Source organism: Papio anubis, chromosome 2 (genome assembly GCF_008728515.1).
Source record: "Papio anubis isolate 15944 chromosome 2, Panubis1.0, whole genome shotgun sequence".
Taxonomy (NCBI): domain Eukaryota; kingdom Metazoa; phylum Chordata; class Mammalia; order Primates; family Cercopithecidae; genus Papio; species Papio anubis.
In genome coordinates, this window is record NC_044977.1 from 71,143,628 (window position 1) to 71,156,227 (window position 12,600).

Below are 12,600 nucleotides of genomic sequence, written 5' to 3' on the forward strand. Positions count from 1 at the left end.
AAAAAGGAAAAAAACAAAACAAACAAACAAAAAAAACCTACAGATGTTTTCATGTGGGAAGAAAAAGATTATACCATAGCCTAGGAAGCAAATACGAGTAGTTACACAATCTGATTGTTAGATCGTCCCTAACAAAGATAGCCACAGGTTTCTGTAAAGTGAGATTCGCTCACATGATCAAGAAGATTGGAAATGATCTTAGGAAAAAATTACAGCATTTAAATAAAAAGGGCATGGAGGAAAAACACGCAACATGTTAAGAATGTTTACTGTTAACTTGTGATTTCAATTTATTTTTTTCTGCTTGTCTCTATTTTCTGTTTTTCTATGATGAACATGTATGATATATACTTAAAGCCAAGTTATTTTAAAGAGAGAATTAACTTGTTTCCAGTGACCATATTCTTCAGCCATTGCTTTGGAAAGGGACCAAAGAGGAGGCTTGTTTGTACCTTAGTGAGATTTGATAAAATTCTTGAATAACTGCATATGGTTTCAGGTTACTCTTCTAAAGTTTCTGGAAGCTCTGGCCTTTTCTCCAATGTCCTGAATGCTTCTTGAGTAACAGAATTGTGCTATCTAAATTTCTCCTTGCATTTCAATCAACTGAAGTACCCTTTGCCTTGTGTCCTCAAGTGTTTGGTGTCACCAATGTTGCAGTTCTTTTTTCTACTTGTAAATAGCCTGTGTAATTTTTTTTGCTTCACTTTTTGTTTTAGAATATATGTATACATTGAGGCAAAATTTACACTGAACAAAATGCCCACATCTTGAGTGTAAAAACAGATTATTTTTGAGAAATGTATTCACTTATGTAACCAACACCCCAATAAGATGTAGCTACCATCCCAGAATGTTCCCTGGTGCCAACTTTCCAGTCAATCCAATCCACACTCCTCATAAGCAACTACTCTTAATTTCTAATTCCATGGCTTCACTTTGCCTGCTCTTTTTTTCATGATAATGGCTCACTGCAGCTTCAACCTCCTGGGCTTGAGCAATCCTCCTGCCTCAGCCTCCCATGTAGCTGAGACTACAAGGCACGCATCACTGCACCAGGCCAATTTTTCTGTTTTTTGTAGAGATGGAGTCTATGTTGCCTAGCCTGGTCTTGAACTCCTGGGCTCAAGCCATTCTCCTGCCTCAGCCTCACAAAGTGCTGGGATTTTAGGTGTGAGCCATTGCGCCCAGTCTCACTTTGCCTGCTCTTGATTTTCACAGAAATGGAATCTTACTGCATGTATACTTCTGTCTAGCTTCTGTGACTCAGTCTGTTTTAATTTTTATAGCAAAAATCTGTTTTTATTGCTGAGTAGTCAGTCTTTGTATCCCTATAACATAATTTGTTTATTTATTCTTTTGTTCATGGACTTAATACTATCGATTTTTAAAAAAATGACTTTTTTGGTGAAATAATTCAGAAAAAAATGACTAGAAGGGTATATAATAAATACTAGTAGTCATATCATGCAGCTTTGTCAATCTAATTATTTGCTGTAAATATTTTTTAATATTCATATTTTTTTGATATTTTAAAAATTATGATTAAAAAACCCCACATAACATAAAATTTACCATCTTAATCATTTTTTTAAGTTGCGTTAAGTACATTCACGTGGTTGTGCAATGGATCTCCAGAACTTTCTCATCTGGCAAAACTCTGTCCTCACTAAACAACAACTTCCAATTCCCTTCCTGCCCAAGCCCTGGTAACCTCCATTCTACTTCCTGTCTCTATGAATTTCACTACTCTGGGTCCCTCATATAAGTGAAATCATAGAATAGTTGTCTTTTTGTGACTGACTTATTTTACTTAATGTCCTCGAGCTGCATCTGTGTTGTAGCATGTGACAGAATTTACTTTCTTTTTAAGTCTGAATAATATTCCATTACACGGATGTAGCACATTTTTTGTTTCCCTTTATCTGTTGACAGATATTTGGGTGGTTTCCACCTCTTGGTTATTGTAAATAATGTTGCTGTGAATGTAAGTGTGCATGTGTGAGACCCCGCTTTCAATTCTTTTGGACGTATACCCAGCAGTGGAGTTGTCAGACCATGAGATAATTTTATTTTTAACTTTTTGAGAATTGCCATGCTGTTTCCATAGTGGCTGTACCATTTTATATTCTCACTAACAGTACTCAATTTTCTTTTCTTTTTTTTTTTTTCAGATGGAGTCTCACTCTGTCAACCAGGCTGGAGTGCGGTGGTGCGATCTCGACTCACTGCAACCTACATCTCCCAGGTTCAAGTGATTCTCCTGCCTCAGTTTCCTGAGTAGCTAGGATTACAGGCGCCCACCATCACACCTGGCTAATTTTTGTATTTTTAGTAGAGACAGGGTTTTGTCATGTTGGCCAGGCTGGTCTCGAACTCCTGACCTTAAGTGATCCATCTGCCTTGGCTTCCCAAAGGGTTGGGATTACCGGCATGAGCCACCATGCCCGGCCTCAAACATTTGTTTTTAAGGAAATCAAATATTGCAGTTATAGCTGGGCCCTTGATTCCCTCTTCCTTTGACTCTCCTTTTTCTCTGCCCAGAGAGGCCACTGTCCTGAACTTGGAGCTTCTCTTGCCCAGACATGTGTTTATATTACTCTACTGAATGTTTGCATCTATTATTAGGGATAAGACCTCCCCTTAAATCCCCGAAAAGCTGTTGTCACTTAGATTTTCGTTATTCTGTAGTTAACGTCTTTTCTCTCTGGTGGTTTCTCTGAAATTCTGTAGTTTTACTACAGGTTGTCTAAGTATGGCCAGGTGCAAATTTTTTTAAATTGCTGTTGGTTTAAGATGTTTTCAATTTTATTTTGCTCAGTATTCATAAAATACTTTCACTCTAAGGACTTAGGTCTGTCTTCAGTTCTGGAAAATTAGCAGTAATTCTCTTACCTATTGCTTCTTCAAAATTGCCTCCACTCTCTTATTCTGGAATTCTTACTTCAAACACGTGGGAGCCTTAGCATCATTCTCTATGCCTCAATCAGCCTTTCATCCTTTCGACTCCCCTCTGCATTCTGGACATCTCAGTTCTGTGTCCCAATTCAAAAATGCACTCATTTTTCATTCTTTGCATGGTTTATTTCAATGACTATATTGTTTAATTCTAATATCTTAGATTTATTTTTTCATATTTACCTATTATAATTCTTAGATTAAAATTATAGTTTATCTTAACATATTAAAAATGATTAAAGTTCCTCTAAGTCTATAAGTTGGTTTATTCTAAAGTGAAACAATGTTCAAAATACTGATTTTGTTAATTATAGGATTATCTCCCCACATAATTTGACTCCCTGACCCACCTACTTTTGTCATTTTCTTAAAATTTTTTTCTCTCTCTTCTTAAGTTTTCTTTCCTTTAAAGGGAAGAAAACAGAGGAGTCTTCTATCCTTCCTACTGTGCTAATGCCAGTACAGAATGTCCTATATTTTAATAACATAAAATGGCCCCCATAAAGATATTACCTCTTTATCAACATACTTGAAATATAGTTGAAGGTTTTTCTGATCATAAAATCCTATCTACAATAGCAAAATAGTCAAATGACTTGGGAATATTTAAGAAGAAAACAAAGATCACTGTTTCATATTGATACAGATTCTGTCCCATTTTTTTCTGTGCTTATATACAACATATACATACATGGAATATGTTTTTATAAAGTTTTTAAAATTTTATAACAAAATATGCCACTTAATAGCAAGCATTTTTCACTTAATATATTACAGACACCATTCCATAGCTATATGTCAATTTTTAAACTAGGTTTTGTGGCATTAGGTTGTAGAAATGAGATCAGACCCCATTGTTGGGCATTTAGGTCGTTTTCAGCATTGTCCCATGAACAATGCTTTGAATACATTTTAAATTCCTACAGTTGTGAGGATCATTAAAAATAAAATATTTAACCTAAATATATTTATTTACTCTTGCTTTTAAGAAAATATGCTTTAAAAATATACATAAAACAGGCCAGGTGCAGCGGCTCATGCCTATATTCCCTTTGGGAGCAGGCGGAGGTCAGGAGTTCATGACCAGGCTGGCCAACATGGAGAAACCCTGTCTCTAATAAAAATACAAAAATTAGTTGGGTGTGGTGGCACACGCCTGTAATTCCAGCTCCCAGGGAGGCTGAGGTAGGAGAATCTCTTGAACTCGGGAAGCAGAAGTTGCAGTGAGCCGAGATTGCACCACTGCACTCCAGCCTGGGAGACAGAGTGAGAATCCATCTCAAACACACACACACACACGTATATACACATATACATATATATATATGCACACAAAATAAAATTACTAAATCATTTTTAAGAGTACAGTTCAATGGGTGGCTTTAAGTACATTCACACTGTGATGTAACCACCCTGGCTTTTAATTAATTGTAAATTCCCATTAATTCCACAGCTTGATTGAAGAAATAAATTTGTGTGGTACAATGTGTTGGGGACAACATTCAGGAAATCATAGATTTGCTAGTTTAAAAACATTTTCGTATCTTTGTCTTCGGTAAGGTGGACTCTTGTCAAAGTAGTTGGGAAATGTCTTATCTTTGAGGTATTCAAAAAGAAAGACTTGATGTTTGCCTGCAGTTTTTACTAATGTCAAAGAAAAATACAAATGGGTTTTTATTAGTTCTCACACTGCTATAAAGAGCTACATGAGACTAGATAATTTATGAAGAAAAGAGGTTTAATTGACACAGTTTCCCAGGCTGTATAGGAAGCATGCCTGGGAGTCCTCAGGAAACTTACAATCATGGTGGAAGGTGAAGGGAATGCAAGCACATCTTACCATGGCAAAGCAGGGTGGGGGGGGCGGGGGGAAGCGCCATGCACTTTCACACTAGATCTCTTGAGAACTCACTCACTGTCGCAAGAACAGCAAGGGGTAAGTTTGCCCCATGATTCAATCACCTTCCACCAGGACCCTCCTTAGACACATGGAGATTACAATTCGAGATGAGATTTGGGTGGGGACACAGCCAAACCATATCAGGGTTGTTTTAAAAGATGCCAGAGAGTTAAGGGTTACAGTATTTTGTTCTGCAAATCTGATCAGATCCCCATTTATTTTTCACCTGTTTTAGTAGGCTGCTCATAGCCCAAGTTAGTAGGAAAATTAAAGCAGTTATTCTGACATCAACTTAAAGAGTATTTGCGGTTATTTTCTGTGTTTTAAAATGTAAGCAGCATTTATTTGTTCTATGGAAATACAAAAATGGTTTGATCACAAAATAAAAATAGTTGGTAATTCCTCCAGCTGGAGATGTAACATTTTAGAGTATTTCCTTCCAATCTTTTTTTCTATGCAAGCACATAATATATATTGTTTTCTTGATTTCATTTGACTTAGATCAACATTCACAAAATGTGTTCATTTAATAAAATATTAGTCATAATATGTCCCATAGAATAAAGCTTTTTGTGGTCATCAGTTCAAAAGAGGCTATTTTTCTTGGTTTAGAAATTTCATAATACTTATTGGCATGTTTAAGTCTTTTTGGTTAAGTAAGCTCTCTAGCTTTCTTTTGTGTATGTGTGTGTGTGTGAGACAGGGTCTCACTTTGTCACCCAGGCTGGTGTGCAGTGGCTCCATCACAGCTCACTGCAACCCCACCCACCAGGCTCAGGTGATCCTCCCACCTCAGCCTCCCAGGTAGCTGGGTCTACAGGCATGTCCCACCACACCTGGCTAATTTTTTTTGTGGAGAGGGGGTTTTGCTATGTTGCCAGAACTGGTCTCGAACTCCTAGGCTCAAGCAGTCAGCCCGTTTTGGCCTCCTAAATTGCTGGGAAGACAAGTGTGGGCCACCACGTCCGACCTTTATAGCTTTCTTTAACCCAACATTCTCCAGACTGATTTGATCCAATAATAATATTTACAGCCAATGTCTCAACATTCTCAACAGGTGTCTGATAACAGTAGCATTTCTGCTGCTGGTTACTCAAATTCTGCCAGTCTTCACCATTTTTTATTTGTACTCAGAAGAGCAATTGCTTTCTATGCTTTGTAATTCCAGCCTTTTAGGTATATGAGTGCCATGTCTGCTAAACTGAGGAAGCAATAGAGGATGCTGATTAACAGCCTTGACTTTTAGAGGCCATCTTCGGTTCAAATGCCTATGCCTCAGTTTTAGTATGTATGAAAGAAGGTTAACAAAAATATCCATCTTTCAGCCATGCGCAGTGGCTCGCACCTGTAATCCTAGCACTTTGGGAGGCTGAGGTGGGCGGATCACCAGAGGTCAGGAGTTCGAGACCAGCCTGGCCAATATGGTAAAACCCTGTCTCTATAAAAATACAAAAATTAGCCGAGCATGATGGTGGGCGCCTGTAATCCCAGCTACTCGGGAGGCAGGAGAATCACTTGAACCTGGGAAGCAGAGGTTGCAGTGAGCCAAGATTGCACCATTGCACTCCAACCTGGGTGACTGAGTGAGACTCTATCTAAAAAAAAAAAAAAAGTATCCATATTTCAAGGTTGTTGTGTGAAGGAATTGATATGTCCTATATAAAGCACTTATCACAAGCTTAGCAATGTTAAGTGATCAATAAATGTTAGCAGTGAAACTGTAAAATTCATAGCACCAGGAGTAGTAGCAGCAGAAGGAATGTCATAATGATATTAATAATTGTAGCAGCAGCAGCAGCAATAGTTGTGGTAGCAGTTACAGTTGGTAGCAGTCACAGTTTCAGTAGCAGAGGTTGTAATAATAATAGTACCAGTAGTGGTGGTGGTGATAGCAGTAATGGTATTAGCAGTACTATTTAGTATAATAGCTATATTAGTAGCACTGAAGCAACATCCTTACACACTTCAGAAATATATAGAATTGATCAACCTTTGAAACTAAACCAAATAAAAATAATTTAATTTAAGAATTTTTGAGATGGCTCACAAAACAATTAAGGTAAAGTAATACATAACCTCTCGTAATTCAAGCTATCCTGGGAGCTGGTGGAGGCAAGGCAGGCTGGGTGTCTTAACTTTAGAGAAGCGCTTGCCTCGTACATTTCAGAGCCCATCCTGAGGTGTTGCAGCTATGGGTCAGGGAAATTTGAGGAGAGAGCTAGGCATTCATATCACACTCACAAAATCTTCAGGCAATTTGCAGCCAGTGGGCAGAACCTTGGTGATCCAGATGGAATTGCACAAGAGAATAGCATGCCACAAACAGGACAGAACTGATTTATTTAGTGACATTTGGAAACCATTTATAGTTGTGTCAATTTATAGCCAGTGGTTTGAAGCTGAGGAAAGAGATGGGATGGCTTATCCACAGCCTTCACATCCTGAATGAATGTAGAATGGAAAAATAAATGGATACAGGAAAGAAGTGCTTCCTCTTACCAGAATTTTTCATAAATGTATTAACCTTTAAACGTTTTTGTGCATGTATTATATGTGCTGTTTTAGAAAGAGTAAAATTGAAAAGTCGTTCATTTTTCAGTCATGGACAAATATTTGTTAGATATCAGGCACTTTCTAGGCAGAAAAGAGTGACACAATTTACTTGTGAAAGTATAATAATGTTTACTAAGCGTTTACTATGGATTGTCACTTAGTTTTTTTCAAAAATCCTATAAAGTAGGTATGTTTATTATCTCATATTTACAGATGAAGTAACCGAGAAGGGAGAGGTTGACTTGTCCCAAATGGCACAGTTAGGACAGGGCAGAGTTGGTATCTGAAACCAGACATCCTGAATCTGAAGCCTCTGTGTTTAACCACTGAATTAAACTGCTTTTCCACTGCTCACACAGAGCCAACGAGGCACAGTGGGGAGAAGGAACTTCCTAGGTTTCCTAGTCAATGGCACAAAAAGGATTTGGATCCAGTCTGACTCCCAAGTCTTATCTTTGAAACATCTTGCTTTATTGACTTCAAGTTATTATTTCAGGTTTTCGGATATGATGACCAAATGAAGCAGATTTCAGATATTTTGAAATGCCCACTATTTTGCACAGTTTGGATATTTCTGTGGTTAAAAAATTAAGAGATGAGCTGCAAAAAAATTATATCACTAAATACTATGCTAGGCATTACTGATGATATGATAAACAAAGTCAACCTGGTTTTCACAGAGTTACAGTCCCTACAGGAAAGATTGATCAATGAAATGGCAACGACAACACCATGGGGGCAAGTGCCCAGCTCTAGGCAAGGACATCAGAGCAATACCAAGCCCAGTTTTCCAGTCAGGGAGGGCTTCCTGGAGGAGGTAACTTCAGAACTGGAACAAGCTGCACAAAACTTGAGCATGACAGGGAGTTTCACCCCTTGGGGTCCTCAAGTTGGTTGTGTTTGAAACAGCATGAGACAGGGACTGAGAAACACAATTGGGAAAGGAAGCAGAGTCTAGATCTTGAGGCCATGTCAGGAAATTAGGATTCATCCTTAGGCTATAGAAAATCACTGAAGGGACTTAAGTGGGAGACTATATTAGGACTTCTTCAAGCTGCAAGTCACAAAAAGTCCTAATTCAACTTGAGCAAAAAATCAGGAAATCTGTAGGCTGGTACAACCAAAGAGACAGTTGTTGTTTTTACAAAATACAAAAGAGTACTCAGGCCAGGCATGGTGGCTCATGCCTGTAATTCTAGCACTTTGGTACGTTGAGGCAGACGGATTGCTTGAGCTCAGGAGTTTGAGACCAGCCTGGGCAACATGGCGAAAACACATCTCTATTAAGAAAAAAAAAAGTTAACCTGGAATGGTGGCTTGTGCCTGTAGTCTGAGCTACCTGTGGCGCTGATGCAGGAGGATCACTTGAGTCCGGGAAATCAAGGCTGCAGTGAGCCATGTTGGTGCCATTGCACTCCAGCCTGGGTGACAACGTGAGACCCTGTCTCAAAAAAAGAAAAGGGGTATTCAGTGGAAACTCTCCCTCTTAAACCTGTCTTCTAGCCCCGCTCTTCCTCTCCCCACTCCAGGTAACCTTACTTCAGGAATATAACCATTCTTGTGTATCCTGCCAGGACTATTTTATGCATTTTCGAGCATATATGTACGTATCTATATATATATAATTTTTCTACATTACCATGAACTAATGTTAATCTTTCACCAGAGATCAGTTAACATGCATGTAACTCTTTTTTCTAGTCTATTTTAAAATATTAGAATTTCTTAGTTGTAGATTTAGCCAGAAATAATTATTTGGCATGAGCTTTTTCTCTATTATCAAAATTTAGTATACTCCTTGCAGGGAGTGGGTGTGTGAAGCGGGGGGTATGGGGATGCAGCAAAACACTGTAATCACTGAAGATCAGAGCTGTAGAAAGAAACGCTGGAGCTTCCTCAGCACACTATAAGCCTTATTTGTGATGACAAAACAAGACACCCAGGGCCTCTGAGATCATCTAAATACTGAAGTAACCTTGAGTGTTAAGGGCTGTCAGGAGGCTGGAGTCTTCACTTATCTCCTGATTTTGTTGCCTGTTCCCTAACTCTTCCAGTCCACTTTCCAGCCAGCAGCAAAAGTGATCTTTTAGAAATGTAAATCACCTGTTACTCCTGTTCTTCAAACCCTCCAGTGGTTTACAATGACACTTAGAATGAAATCCAACTCACTCCAGGTCATAAAGACTTATCTGATCTAGCCCCTGCCTGGGTCCCTGTCCTCATCTCCTCCTTGCACAACAGAGTCCAGTCATGTGAGTATCACCTTGGGTCACTGCCTAGAACAGCCCAAGATCTTGCCTATCTAAAGGACTTTGCACTTGGTTCCCTCTGCATAGATTGCTGTTCCCTCCTATCCTATGGTTGATTTCATCCATTAGGTGTTACCATCTCAGAGAGGCTTTTCCTGACTTTCCTAACCAAGGTAGGTCTCCCCTGTGATTCTCTAAAATGCAGTGTTCATCTCCTTTCACAGTATTTAATGCAACCAGCAATTATTTACTTGTCTTCATCACTGGAAAGTGACTTTGTCTCAACCATTCTTGTATTTCTAGTGCCTAACACAGCACACGGCACAACCAGGCACTGGGCAAATACTGCTGAATAAATGAATGAGTGCAATGTGTTTTAAATTTGCTGAGCGTGATCTGTAAAAGGAGTGGCTTGCAGTAGCTCTGTGACCCTCACACTTATTTACACATCAGAATCACCTGGAGAGCTTTCAGAACATACAGATTCCTGAGCCCAGACCTGAGTCACTTCTGGGTGGGGTCCAGAGAGACAATATACTTAATAACTTCCCCTGAGGACTCTGATTCAAAACCAGATAATCTGTGATGCCCTATCTGGCTCTAATGTTCTGTCGATTATCCTACAGCTAGCTACATTCTTTTGGTATCATAGCTGGATTCTGATATGAGAAGCTGTTTAGGTGGCAGCAGTGGAACATCATTAAGAAAAAGTACAACTAAATCATCTCTGTGTCAAATGAGGCTAATTACACCAGTAAACCCTCCCTGTCAGCATATGGATAAAATGCACAGTAGAAGCAGCTGGGAGAGATTTATCCACTTCCTACGCTCATTCAGCAAGATGCAAGTCAGATGAAGGAGCACTCCTTACAGAAATTCCTAAATCAACTTGATCATCAAAAGCATTTTGATCACATTAAAATGAGTGGAATTCATCAGAAGAGAATTTGAATCTAAAAGCTTATTGCTTGGGGGAGTTTCATATTTATATGCAAATAGTAGTTTTCTATTTTCTTTATACACAATTCCACCTAGAAGTCTCTCAGTTTCTTTCTGTAAAAGCAACAAGATTTTTGAAAGCTCTTTTGTTTATTGCCATTAATATAATGGTTTCTATCTTAAAAATGGCTTTTAAAATGTAGTACATGTAAATGTACTACATTATGTAAACATACTGCATTTTATCATTGCCTTTGTTTTTCTTTAAGTATTTCTGCAGTTATCCATGAGTTATGAGAATAATACTGTTGAACATTTATTGATGGTTAGTCTGTGCCATGTACCATCCTACTCTATATATATCTATAGATATAGATATAAATAAAACCTCATATATATGTATAAAATCTCATTAATTTTCTCAATAATTGCATATGGTAGACACTATTATCAGATATGGGCTAAGTTGCTCAGTATCACATGACTTAGAAATGCAGCTGACACTGAAATCCAGGTATACTGATTCCAGAGCCTCCTCTTTAATATTTAGCTCTGTATTTCCTGAAGTATGAATTATTTTAAGGTTGGGGAGGGTTGGGTTAAAAAATTGGTTTCTTTAGTGTAGGATTTCTCAGAGTTTCTCAAAGTTAATTGTGCTTTACAAGTATCTAAAACACAAATGCAGAATATAACATTTCCCAAGCCTCCCTGAACAAAATGTTTTTTTTTTTTGTTTTTTTTTTTTTGTTTTTTGTTTTTTTGCTGCGTCTCTTTAGATCATTGTTCTGCAAAGAAAAATCTATGAAATGATGGTCCACAAATCAGTGGTCTACAAAGTGGTCTACCTCCATGCCCACCAAGGCCAACTCTTCCCCCTTTTACAGGGACTAAAAGGAAGACCTGGCCAGGCATGGTGGCTCATGCCTGTAATCCCAGCAGTTTGGAAGGCCGAGGTGGGCAGATCACCTGAGGTCAGGAGTTCAAGACCAGCCTGGCCAACATGGTGAAACCCCAGTCTCTACTAAAAATACAAAAATTCGCCAAGTGTGGTGGTGCATGCCTGTAGTCTTAGCTACTGGGGAGGCTGAGGCACAAGAATCACTTGAACCCAGCAGGGAAAGGTTGCAGTGAACTGAGATCATACCACTGCACTCCAGCCCAGGCAGTAGAGTGAGACTCAGTCTCAAAAAAAAAAGACTTGATAGGGGAGAGGCCAAGGATAAGTTGCCAGTACATACCTGTGTCCTTCGAAAATTCTCATTCAAGTAGATTGGAAATACCTTTCCAGGGCATTAATTATGTATGAAAAGCCTTTCAACCTGGAGTGCTCAAGATAAAACAATGGGGTAGAGAGAAAATATTTTAACTTCCATTTCAAACTCACACTTGATTTTTTTTCCTTTTTCACAAATTTTATCAATAAAATATCCTTGGACAGATACACAAGAAACTAAAATCTTTGGATACTTTTGGAGAAAGGAATGGGATAGCTCAAGTTTCAAACTTACATATATATGAAATGTTGGAATGGTAACATGTATATCTGTTTGTTTGTTTTTATTTATTTATTTTGAGATGGAGTCTTGCTCTGCCACCCAGGCTGGAGTGCAGTTGTGTGATCTCGGCTCACTGCAACCTCCGCCTCAGCCTACTGGGTAGCTGGGACTACAGGTGCCCGCCACCATGCCTGGCCAATTTTTGTATTTTTAGTCGAGATAGAGTTTCGCTATATTGGCCAGGCTGATCTTGAACTCTTGACCTCAGGTGATCTTCCCGCCTCGACCTCCCAAAGTGCTGGGAATACAGACATGAGCCACAGCGCCCAGTCAACATGTATAGTATCTGTAAATATTTAATATACATAGATTGGAGATGGGTCCTAGTAGGTTGGTGCAAAAGTAATTGTAGTTTTTGCTGTTACTTTAATTTACATATAAAAAGTATTTAATTTCTTCATTTTCTTTGACCTAGCAATTTCACTTTTTGGAATTTGTTCAATTT